This window comes from Anas acuta, chromosome 5 (assembly GCF_963932015.1).
Source record: "Anas acuta chromosome 5, bAnaAcu1.1, whole genome shotgun sequence".
Taxonomy (NCBI): Eukaryota; Metazoa; Chordata; class Aves; order Anseriformes; family Anatidae; genus Anas; species Anas acuta.
This window is the reverse complement of record NC_088983.1, coordinates 65536525-65550089: the sequence shown is the minus strand read 5'-3', so window position 1 is coordinate 65550089 and position 13565 is coordinate 65536525.

Below are 13565 nucleotides of genomic sequence, written 5' to 3'. Positions count from 1 at the left end.
GTTTACATAGCTGGGATTCTTGTACTTTTAGACCAGCAGAGATAATTCAATAAATTTGTTTGACCTCCTGCATACTACAAACCACAGAGTTTCATCTCAACATTCCCACATCAATCCTGCAGCTCCTAGTTCAGCTATTTTATGGTTTATGATTATGCTTGGCAAAAAGATCTACAAACTAAAATTTTGCTAAATAATGCTCTTAATGCTATCAACTCATTTTCCAGAAAGATTCATATCCATGTTTTTTCAGTTAGAACATTTTTAGGAAGCTAGATTTTTACTGAAAATTAAGAAAATAAATATTTATAAAAAATGGCCAGAGATAAGTGTTCAGCAAGGACCATCCTGACCATTCTGAATCTATTAACAAAAACAGTGCTGATGATGGATTGCTACTCTACAAAGGACAAACTGTTAAAAACACACAACGCAAATTCTTCACAAGTGATAAGTATGTTCCCATTGTGCTTGTAGGTTCACAGTTGCTTTAAACCAATCCAAGTTCAGGCTGCTACCAAAAAGACAGCTGTGCCAATCTCCAAAAAAAGCCCCTGTTGCTACTATTGCCCTTGTGCTAGCCCCAGTTCAGGTCAGGCTGTGAGGAGAGCTGAATATTCTTCTTCTCCTTTTTTTTTTTTTTTTTTTTTTTTTAGCTGTAGCTGGATTTGATTTCATAGCTGGATTAGCTTCTTGATAAAAGCTGTTACTCAAAAATTGAATGCTTGTGCCAACGCAAAGGAGGAGAAATGAATGCATACATTAAACAGATCAGTTCATTCTTTTTGATTGCAACCTCCATAATTAAGAATACCTAAACCAACCATGAAACTGAAGCCAGACTGGACTTTAGACTTGATATTGTCCTAAAACCAGACTTAGTGTTTTCAGTTCTATTCTAAGCTTTGCCACAACATCCTATCTGGTTCTGGTTAGCAAATACATCTGAGTTGAACATTTTGTGATATTTAACTCTCAACTACCACACTCTGGGAACTAGAAAGCTCTTTTTCTTAGAGCACGAAGATCCCTGAAAGGACAAAGCATCCTAATACATTTTTAGCAGCATAACAAAAGTTAAAGGGCACGGTCACCCTATATCTCCATAGCTTCAACAGGATAGTTGCTACCACCCCTGCACAGCTTACACCCACTCCTCATCCTCCCAAATATTAGTCTGCCCAATATAACAAATTCTCTTAGATACAGATTACTTTCTAAGACTTTGTGTTCATCATTTCCTCCTCTGTTACCACTGTGCTCCCAATACAGCTTTAAGCACAACTGAAAGGGCCAGTGTTCTTCCCTCACAGAGAGACATTCAGTTATTGTTTCTAATTAACTAAGGCAAGGACTCAGAGGGAGCAGTAAAACAAGAAAGGTTGGCTCTTGACAGTGTTTTTACTTTATCTTGCTGTACCTTTCTAAATTCTTAAGTTGACTCGCCAAGGCACAAAACAAAGCACACAATAGCAAGAATGTTCAGAAGAGTACTTGGTAGAATAAAAACCCACAGAAGTGACCCACAACTTTATTTCCCCAGAACATTTAGTCTTTATTTCAAACTTCTGGATATGCATCAAAATCTATTTGAGTTTCCTGTGCAAAGAAAAAGTGCAACTTCAAAAGAAAATGCATTAAGGTCTTTTTCATTATGCAAAGCAAAGTGGAATAATTGCTACGCTAGCTGAATGTGACTGAAAGCCAAAAGAAACAACACCTGCTAGCATTTTCCCACTTTTCACAGTAGCTCTGTTATTCCTGCTCCCAGAACTCAGCAGTATATGAGTATCATAGATGTACATGTATGCTCAGTTGTATCTGTAATGGATAATGCCGTGAAATACTTTTTCCCTCTGTAACTAAGCCTTCTAACTGATGATGATTTTATCCTTCAGAGTAAACAAGATCAAAACCAATCAAGATGAATGATGTCAACAAATGCAAAAAACACTGCAGACTATAAAAAGCATGACATGTTAAGAAAGAGGCCAAGTCCCCCTTCCTCTCCCTGAATACTACTGACTTAGCTGCACCTCTAAAATTCATATTGCTACCTAATTTGTGCTGTTTAATAGCAGGAGCCAAATTCTGGATGGTTCACCGTGACTGATTTGCCTTTCTGTGTTTTCTGTATTTTCAAAGCCATTCAGCATTTTCCACTGGAATGGGGAAAGAGGACCCATAACATCCAGTAACAGATATAACTTGAAAAGTCAGCTTGCAGCAAAAGCACTTCAGAGCTTATGAAATGAGGGAATATCTGTGCTTGCAACAGTTAATTTTTGCCCTTTAAAGAATTTTTGCCATATACATATATGTGCAAAATCATTCAGATTCTGTGTGAGGAAGAAGTATATCAAAGACCAACTAATCACTGAAGAAGAACAAGTTTCATCTCACATCGATTACTTGCAGCTAAGCTTATAACAAATTAGCCAGTGAGTTAATTACTGGCAATGTGGATGATAATGCAAATTGAATGTTTGCTTTGCAGACACTGTGGTACTTCCCCACATGATCAAAAGGGCAGAGAATGGCTCTGCAGAGTTTAGGCTCTGTACTCACAATCTCTCTAGCTTCTAGAGCCCTAGAAGATTCTCAGAAGGACTGAAAGAAGGGTTTGTTTGTTTGGCAAAGATCAGCTAAAGGTCAGAATTCACTTGTTCTCTTAGAGGTCTTGAGGAGGACACAACATACTGGAGAGGAGCTAGATGAACTCGAGTCATAAACTTGAATCACTGAAGTGTTGTTTTACCAGTGGTATTTCCATGATAGACCAAGGAAGATGATCCTTAGATTCCAGCTCTGCTCTTCAAAGCGAAATGGGTGACTACTACTATTGATGCAAGTCACGAGTGAAGGGATAACACAAAACAGCTCATGGGACATTATCTCAGAGACACCCTTAGAATAGAAGAGAAAGGCACGAGATGGACTTCTGCTTGCCCTTCTCAAATGGTCAGGATATACTTGTTGTCTACACAGCATGCTCTGCCATACTTTCCTTAGTTTCTGGATGTGCTGTCTTTCACTTGGTTTGTAGAAAGCTTCAAATGCTTGTGAGTGGAGGGACTGTACCTGCTGTGGGTGCCCAGAGATAAACCATTTTGTTCTTTCAGATACTGAGAGATGGGATAGCCCCAGAGTAAGAGGACAGCCCTCTAAGGAGAGATCCTCAACATGCAGTTCTCAGTCCTTTTTGCTGCTGACAGCCACAGTGGAAGGTTTCTGTGTGATTTATTCAGTGACTGCAATTTAGATTGACCAAAATTACTGCGAGCACCCTCAGAGCACTTCTCTCTCTTGCAAAGCACTGCATTGCTTTCCTTTTACCTCAGGGGACTTTGGAGAGCTTGTGGCTTGCTCTCTTGATTGAGGGTCCCCCCAATTCTGTCAGTCACTCAAGGATTTCCCTAAGAAAGTTTAGCAAGTTTTTCACTCATTATTTTCACCACTTCAGGAAGAGAAAAGCTAATCATTCAACAGTTCAAGGAAACAATAAGGACGCCAAGTTTTAAGATTTCTTTCTCGATGCCAAATCTAAGCAATTTATAACAGATAGTAAATTTGCATGAGAAAAGCCGAAGAAACGAGAGCACAGAGTACAGGTTTCATCCCATTCAACAGGATCAGTAATTTGTTCATAAGAAGTTATGGCTTGACATATCTCTGTTTTGTTCAAAGGGTTTTATCATGAATAAATTTGAGTACAGCTCTAGTGAAAACACAGCCGTATGTCAGTGTGGTGGTTCACAGCGCCGGGGCAGAATTTAAAATTGAAATGTGTATCTTGCACTGTAAATTCAATACAGACTATAAACTCTTTCAGGTTAGAGCCTGGCACCACATATCCCTGATCATGTTACAGACCAGGACTGCACAGCAGACATTATAAAAAAAGATAAAATTATAAAAAGAAATTGTTTGTAACAAAATGCCTCTGTAACACAAGGAAGACTAAAAATAGCCTGAAAATGTTGCAACATAGCAATGGACTATGACAAATTGCTTATGTTTGAGATCATTTATGATTGTACAATGATTCACACAATTTTATCATGGGGCAAGAGATGGTTGCTTTTTTCAGTATTTCCCCTTGCAAGAGTTTTAAGAGGGAAGATCTTCTGTGCATGGGTCTCTGGGAAGGGAATGCTGTAAGGAAATCATTTCAGGCAGGACGATGGAGATGCTGCGGGAGGTACCCTTTTCCAGATTTCTTTACTTAGAAGGCAGGATCTAGCTGACTTCTTTCCTATAAACATCCTGCTGGCTCTTCACCAGGCCAATCGAAACATGGCTTGAATCATTTATACTCTGAAAGGACTGAAAAAAAAGTTTATTTTGGCAAAGTTATCCCTATGAGCAAGTGCAACAATCTGAGTGATTTGTCTACTTACGTTCTGTGATTCTGTGATCTTTCCTTGGATAAAGTCCAGCCTTCGACCTAGAGCATAACTGATTAATTGGTAAAGGACAAATGAAGAAAGAGAAAGGGAGCAAAATTTGGCTTAGCTTAAGTATTTGGTCAGAGTATCTCAAAATGCTTCGTAAGAAAAGATCAATACTACCCTTTTTTAGCTAAGGACAGACTGCCATATGTACTAAGGAAATCAGTGCTGGTCAGATGTACCCTAGTAGTTGCTTAGCTCCCAGACGTATAGCATCCCCTCAGGAATGTATTGTCACTAATGAAATACATAGTCCAAGAACAGTGGACGCTCCTCAGTAAACATAAAACAAATGTAGGAACGCTAAAGCATTAGTTTCACACAACTGTACTACCATATGCTGAGCTAACATGCTAGCTTTTACTGTTTTTTGTTTTCCTCCTCCGCAGGCATCTAGAACTTATACTTGGCACCCTCTCACATCCAGAAGAGCAAAGCCTGAAATTCAATGAACCTGAGCTCACAAGGCCTTGTACCACAGTTACTACGAGCACAAAGGGCACAGGGCATCTCCCCCCTCAGCAGGCATGTCAACTACAAGAGATAAATGATTGACACTGAAGAAACAGGCCCTCCACTCCCACCAGCTGTCTCAGTCTGCAGTTTTGCACACATACAGCAGAGGGAGGCCTAGAAGGAGAACATCTCTCATTAAATTGCACATCTCTTATTAAAGGACATGACACATCATCCAAAATAAAGCCAACAAATAACTTGATTTTCAGAGAACATAGTGAACACACATTCTAATGTCTGATTTTAACAATTGGGAAAAAGAGTTCCTGCATTACAGTGCTAAGAAATATGCTCAAAATACATGACTGTCCCATCTCAGTCAAACAGCAATTAGATAAATTCTTGCATATTTTTTTCAGAAACATACTAAATATAAATGTGTAGCACATTAGAGTGGATATCCTGCCAGTGTGATGTCTGTACTTCACATCACATCAACATGAGGATACAAAAGGACCACACTTCATGATCCCATTAAGTCTAACATATAAAGTCTAAAACTCAGTATCATTGTGCAGCTGATTTCAGTGAGGGTATCACTGCTTTACCAGTGCAGAGGTGAAACCAAGTCCAAATGATAGGGTATTAGAGATGAAAGATTTGTCAAAGTAGCTTAAAATTCCAAGAGCAAGACATCCTAAAGTAATCCATGTTGTTGCTCCTGAGCAGCTGATGAGACAGCTTCCACTATTGCATAAAAGTAGCACATAACCACAGTCTACGTGCTCTTGACCATGCTTGCTCTCTATGGCTTAACAGCTTATTTTCAGGACCCAGTATGCAATGCAGTCAGCATAGGAAGAAGCAGAAAGCAGGGTAGCAGCCTGCAGGTACTGGTTTAGACCAAGAGGTCCATCAAGAAAAGAATAGAATGGCAAAAGAAGCATGCCTAGAAAACTTTGTGCCAGAACTGCTGAAAGGCAAATTTTAAAATTTTAGGGGTAGTTTTCAGACTGAAATCGGAGCAGGATGGTGGTTTTGTTTGGGGGAAAACACAATACGTTTTTGTTGTTGTTTTTTTTTGTTTGTTTGTTTGTTTGTTGAAAGATGGCAGACATTACCGTCCCTACATTTAAATAGGGAAATAGAGACAGAAAAGCCAGAGAAGAAATCTTTAACAGAGTCAGTAGACAGTTCTGTTTTTATCTCACACTATCATAGTAACACAGGAATACAGGAAGTACAAGGAAGGTCAGCCCAAGCCCACAGAGCAGGCAATTTAGTAGAGAAGTGAGAAGTTAATAAGAACAATGAGAAGACAATATGAAATTTATTGATAATTAAAACAGCCCCTTTCAGAAGCATCTGCACTCATGTTTATTGCTCTAGCTTCCACACATTAATACAAACACAGTAATCTCCATTGAAACTAAAAGTAGGAAGTGGTGTGTCTGGCTTCAGCTCTGCCATAAGGTGGCAGAGCAACACCATTTCTGTCACAGGTGTCGTTGAGCTACATCTGACAGTGTGATAGTTGCTGCAAACACACAGTTATGAAAGTATCTGTAGAAAAGTTTTCCCTCCTGTACTGCTATGGGTTGTGCAAGACAAACCTCATTTAAATCCAGTGAAATATCTAAAATCACATCAGACTGTTCAAAAGTCTTGTTCATGATCCTCTTAACAGACTTTCAAAGAGTCAGTTCTAAACTGTTTCCATGACAGCAGAGAGAACTTGAAGAAAACCAAGAAACCTGAAATGCTATCTAATCAAAAGAAAAATTACTACAAATAACAGTGACACTACACAGCTCTTCCTACATGATTTTTGTATGGCTTTGCCAGTTTTGTATCTTACCCATGCTGACTGCAAGTGACAGTCATTTCTGAATTTTCTCCCTTTGACAAATCTAAGCAGGATTCATCCTAGTATGTGGATATGCACTGATACAGCATTGCCCAAGTTTTCTGGAATTGTTTACATTTCAGCTAGCTTAAGATTTCCTAACTGGATTAACATGCTTACTTTCCCACTTCCATAACTAGCCCTCTGCCAAGAGGCAAAGAAGGGGCAAGCTGCTTCTACCACTACAACCACCTGCAGTATTTTCTGCCACAGGACACTCACTGCTTAGGTATTATCAACCAGCAATGGAACTACTAGTTCTCCCTTTTAGTGAAACATGCTCCGCGTGCTGAGCTGTGGTATATACCACACAGGAGGATTAAAGAGGGGAAGTACAAAACCCTTCTAATGAAGCCAAGGAGACAGATTCCCCGTCTCTGCAGTAGCAGATGTAGCTACGAGTACAAAAAAAAAAAAAAAAAGAAATTAGAAGGTCTGTCTTACAAGATATTAAGCATTTTCAGAGTTTTGAATATGTCAACACAACTGAGGTCTTTGCAAAAAGAATTGTGGAGAGGTGAGGCAAGAAGAACCATCAGCAAAAACTGGTATCTGGGATGAAGTTCAGGTACCTGCTTTTAAAACAGGCAGGGCTGAGACTTCAGGTTTGTAACACACTGGGCAAATGTTTTAATTAATGTCTTAATGAAGTCAAGACAAATGGTCTTTCTTTGGAAAGAGGAGCTTAGGGAACACTAGAAAAGAATTTGAGTACGCCAAGGCCACTGAACAGCCAGTAAATACAGAGAGCTTCCATCAAATACTCTGGGTACAATACAAAAGAGCTAAATAATGCAGCTACTAAAATGTTTTGTACACCAGGAGTGTGATCATGTATGCTATGAAGAGATGACATGGATGTACAGCCATTCCATCTTGACCCCACTTTGGAGGAGGTGAATTTCAGCTGTCTCAGCAAGATTGGGTAGATGCCAGAGCTTGAGGGTTTAAGTTACTGCCATCATATCTGCAATGACAGGCCAGAACAAGCTCCAAGCAGCACATGGCAAAAAAATGATTATAGGAGATTCTTCGTAGCTTAAGAAAATTAACTTTAAAAGGAGTTCCAGTGCTGATATGAGACCTTAGCATGATAAAAATTAAACCACATCACTGGTCAATTCTGTTAAAGCACTACAGTCAAAAACTGAAGGCCTTTAATGAACATCATAACACCACAAAAAACACATTATGTTCAAAGTGGCATTTGCCTTTAATCAGCAGATGTGTGATATTCCACACAATTAGCAATAGTTCAAGCAGCAAAATTCTTTCTACACAGAACAACTGAAATATAGGCCACCTAAGGTTTAATGTCAACTCTGTCTTCAACTTACTATGTTTCTGGAATAATGCTTTGTATGCTATGTGGCAGTAGAAGACCGGATCATACATTTATTACAAGCTCAAAACAATGTGAATTCAACCAATACAGAAGCAGTTTTCAATTAGAATAAGCAACTTAAGAATAAAAGTTGATCTTAAGGAAGGAGATAGAACAAAAACATCCACAAGTTCTGTACATGCTTGACTTACACTTCATTGCCATAGGGGTCTGCCACACATTTGTGAGCAGCACCATGCTGATCATGCAAGATCTCTGGCCAATTCTACCAAAAAAATTGACAGCAAATACTAACTCCCTACAGATAAACAGCTGAAAAACACTGAGCAGCAGTGTTTCTTTTACAACTTTGTACACAATGCAACCCTTTTCATGTAGGAAAGTGCCATGTCAAGCCCCTAGAACACTGCAGCTCACAAATTCTGCAGAATACTGTAGTTTTGTGCCACTATGTGCTAGGTTACATTGAATTAGAGTACATCACTTGCTGCACTATTCCTTGCCCTAATGCAATATGCATAGGATTAGATCACTAATTCATGATTCATGAACTTTCTGCCTTTTTCAGAACAGAGGTCAGAGGTAAGCTGTAGCTTTTGTTATTTTCTCATTCAACAAAGAATGTGTATATATATATATACGTATATATATATGTATATATATATATATATATATATATATATATCACTCCAACTGTGTACATGTGGGAATGGATGGATGACCGGAAATGGGATAGGCTAGATAAACTTGCAATCTAAGTATAGCAAATTTCAGTGAGGCACATCTCAAGATCCAGAGTAAGCAAAAAGTTTGACACTGATGTCATATGGAGTTGAAAACAGGAGAAGTACCAGGACTGTGGGCTAAACATCAGAAGACAGCCAATGGAGGCACTGCCATTGACATTCAAGTAGTTACTCCAAATAAGCTACCCCATCAGGTTAGCAGATTTTGCATGCTTTTCTCCACCAAAACCGAGAGCCGTTTTCTTCCCACACTGTTTCAACTATTTTAGAGTTCTTCCATGCATCTAATGTATTCTTTGGAGTCCTGAGCTGTTGCCATGTGCAAGAAAGCAAACCAAAAATGTTTCTGTAGTTTCAGCCCCTCATCTCACCTTGCCACATTCCAGATTTAAGACCATGAAGAGTTAATAATTAAACTGGTGTCCAGCATTTTCATTGTTACAGGCAGTAAAGAATCATGCAAGATTGCTTAAGAATCATGCACTGGTTGCTTAACAGGTGTGTTCACTGTGAGTCATTTCTAAACCCAAGATAAATCAGTGTGTTTGACACTGCTGTGCCACAAAGCCTATCCTATGGACTGGATTTAACACTGAGAACAAGAAACTTCCAGTTACATTCCAGTTTTCTATCCTTTCACAGACCTTCACTTGTGAGCTGTGTTTAGCCTAGATTCTTCTGCTTCCTAGAAAAAAAATAAGCTTGAAATACACAAAGCAACTGTTTAAACTTCACAACTGTGGAAAAACATTGAGAACAGACCTAGAAACACTTCAGCTTAAAGACTTCTTAAAAATTTAGATTTTTTTTTTTAGTTACCCTCATTCATTTCTCATATATTCATGTTGAAATATCCAAAGTTTCCTATACAAAACCCTATTATTAAAGGATACATTTAAATACAGCCAGAATTAACTCTCAAAATTAACTTCGTATGAGTGGTCACTGCAAAGGTTAGAATAGCACAATGGCTAAATTAACTTAGAATCAGAGAGAAGAAAAAAACACCAATTCATCAATTGTTGTCAAAACAACAATACACTGTAACATCACTTTTATGTTGCATGTCATTTTACACACATTGACTATTTGATCACCCAGAAGTGTCAATATCCTAAACTCTCCAAGCTCTTAGGCTAACCATCTTGACTTCTTATCAGAACAATGAAGCCCACGGAAAGCTCTGTTTTGTCACAGCTGGAATGCTTTGTGTACACAAACTCCCAGCAAGCACTGCAGTCTTCACTAACATGAAGTTCTCTCTAGTAGCTTATGATTCCTTGAGTCACAGAAGATACTTGTAGACTCACTGTTTGCTAGGCAAAGTCATCTGCTGCGTTGTGGCTTTAATCAGCCATCAGCCTCAAACAGCACTTGAGCTGCGTTGTTTGCCTGCTTGGTCATTTTTCCTCCCCTCTCTATTGGGAAAATTACCTTTAATCAGAACAATCCTCTTCCCCAAAAAGATGTTTAGTGTGCACATGTGCACAAAACCTTGGAAAGAGTTGGCTTTGCCATGTAAGGTATCCGTGATCCAGAATCTGTTTTAAACTTCTCAGAAGACCCTACTCCCTCTTTTTATTCATGATCCTGCAGTTGAGATCAGCAGCAGCAAAATCAGGCCTGGCCAAGTTCCACCCTGAAGGCAGGCAGCAGACCTGGAGTTTACTACAGAAACAGTTTTGTAACAACAGGGGCTTGGAGTGACCTCACAAAAACATAAATAACTATAAATAAATAAATAAAGCCAGACATCTGAATTTCTCATCTCTGCAGAGCAGGACATTCACAGTGATGCCACCTGTTAAGAGTAAGTATTACCACGTAACAAGAGATGAACAGGTATATGAAACAAAAAATTAAATGCCTGTCTCAAGGTATCCAACCCCAGGGAATTCTGTTACACCAAGGAAGTCAGACAATAGTCTTAATACAGCATTACTACTGCAGTGGCTTGTCAGAAAACACATTTTCAAAACACAGCACACAGCAATTGCCATTGACGTGCACTCAGTCTATTTATCACTGCTTACCTAACAGTTTGCAGTGCAACAACAGTCTATTGTATGATCCCTGTTTTAAAACTTCCTCCTTTGGCATGCTGTCTCAATTCAAATGAATTGCCAGCCCATAAGCTCACTGAAGCAACAGTATCTGCAATATCATTACTGGTGTATCAGCACTTTCACTCAGCTTCTGCTTGGATGCATATTTAAATTGCTCTAAAAATTAATCCTAGAATATAGCTTCTACAGAGCTGCAGGAAAAAATAAAACTAAAACAATAGACACACACAAAGCATGCACGTGCAGTTACAAACTCCCAGGTTGTTTTCATTAAGTAGCAGCAGGAAAGTGCCTTTCATGGACTGCAGCTGAACTTGCTACTCTTCTCTCACCTTTCCATTTATTGCTACCTGCTTAAGCATGTAGTAGGTGTGTTTAAAATTCTGACAGCCTCCATGCAGGTTTACTTACTAGTGATCAAACATTCAAACCCAACGGTAAATAAACTAGAACCTACATATCTTGATGCAGTCAAAAAAAAAAAAAATTACTTGCAGCCTTTAGTATTTCCAAACTCTTAATACTTTTACTCAAAATTAAATTGTTTTGGAGCAGAACTAACATTACATGCATCACTGTCTCTATATGCAATAGCTAATAATATATCAAAAATACAATGATATGGGTCTAAACTGCATATTACATTTAATATACCTATAATGATAAACCTTTTAGTTCTGTAAAGCAGTGAAAATCCTCTCATACACTTTGAACTGCAAATGTTTGCTATGTTTCTAGAGAATGTTGCTAGAGATAAACACTGAGAAGCCATTCATACATGTATATGCATACACATGCTTAGAATTTAGACAAAAAATAAGGAAGTCATGTATTTTAGAGGATTATTTTTATTTGGAAATAAGTATTGGGCTAGTATTTTAGTAACTAATGACATGGAAGTTGTTTAATTCAATTAAAGTTAGAGCTTTCTGGCAAAATCACAATATAGCAGGTATTATCCATAGCGCTAAACTTCAATTTATTTGAAAAAATACTGACTGTATTAATGACTCATTGCAGTACTTTTAAAAACCCTATAAGGGCAGACATACATCACTTAGTCTTCTGAAGCAAGACTCTTTCCTAAAGAAATTAACTGCCAGGTAACAGAGATCTGGGATCTGTTTCTTAAAGTTTCCAACAATTAATCTTCATAGTCATTCTTTTATTCTAAAAGAAAAAAAGGTGAAAGAACAGGGATGTCAGAAAATCTACTGTGATAATATTACAGTCTGAGTTCATAAAGACAATTATTATGTTGCTTCCTTAGAACACTGAATATTGCTCTTCTGGTATGCTTATTAATGCATGCAGTCCAAACTGATTCAGCAGTTAAATCTAAGCAGAGTATACCAGTTAACACCACATGTATTCAAGTTACTTTAGCTCAAAGCAATCCCAGACAGTGCCCAGAAGTCTGTTGATCAAAACCTGCCGTACAAACTAAATTTCAATTACAGCCTTTTAAAGTTTTGTCTTCCAACAAATATTTTATTTTGGCAGAACAGAATTCAAAAGCCCAAGAAATATCATCCAACAGCAATTTTATTAATGAACTATGGATCAGTTCCTGCATGAGTAAAATCAGTCTTCGAAATAACTTAGTAAGAATATTTACTTTCAAAACAAATCTTATATTTTCCACCCTAAAAGAACAACAGTTGAAATATTTTAAGAGCTGATTTATCATCCAGCTTCCATTTTAACTTGCATTTTCCACTTCTCCAAAGGAGAAGTGAAGATATTACCACATGCTATACAAGTTGTATTAAATCAGTTGTATAAAATAATACTTTCTAACCACTTCACATTTTCTTTTAAGCTCCTGTGCTTCTTACTTTCAAGAAGTGGCAAGGCAGAAGGCTTTAGAGGAGTCTTGGGAAGTAATTCCTGCAATAAGAGTAAAAGGCTTCTTTCTTTCCCCTCCCTCGCTTTACATGAACACACTAGAGATACCAGGTGACAATCTGTGCTTCCATCACTTCAGTTCTGATGCCTGCAGTAAACTAAGTTAAATCTATTAACATTTTAACATCTATTAATTGTGTATGCTTCAGAGGCCTTCTTTAGAAGATTACTGGCAGACACATGCTTAAGAATATTTAATTCTACATCACAGCATCAAGTCAGTAGCCCAGAAGTTTCAAGTAATACTATGCCCAGGTCAACTTCATGTTTTCTTCTCAGACCAGAGGGTGCTCCTTCATATAACACAGAGAAAGGACACCAGACTAGTGCAGCTTTGATACAAGCCAGGTATTCAATGGTTCACACAAGTTACCATAGGCATTGTATAATTAGCCTTCTAATAAAGCAGCTAGATTTTGAAAACAATGTTTCCACCCTTATTTCCAGAAATAGTCCCTGATAGAACAGCAAAACAGAAACCCTGAATAAAAACAGAGCAGAGAAAGACTGGCCATATATACGTTGTTCTTTATATGCATGTGCGTGAATATTGAGATGAGACATGCACGCATTTCGGAAGTTTCTTAAGTTACTATACTATGCGTGCAAATTAGTATTAGTTTTTGCATTGTAATTAACACAGTTGAGTAATACTTCAGTGAAACAAAACAACTTCTAAATCAAGTT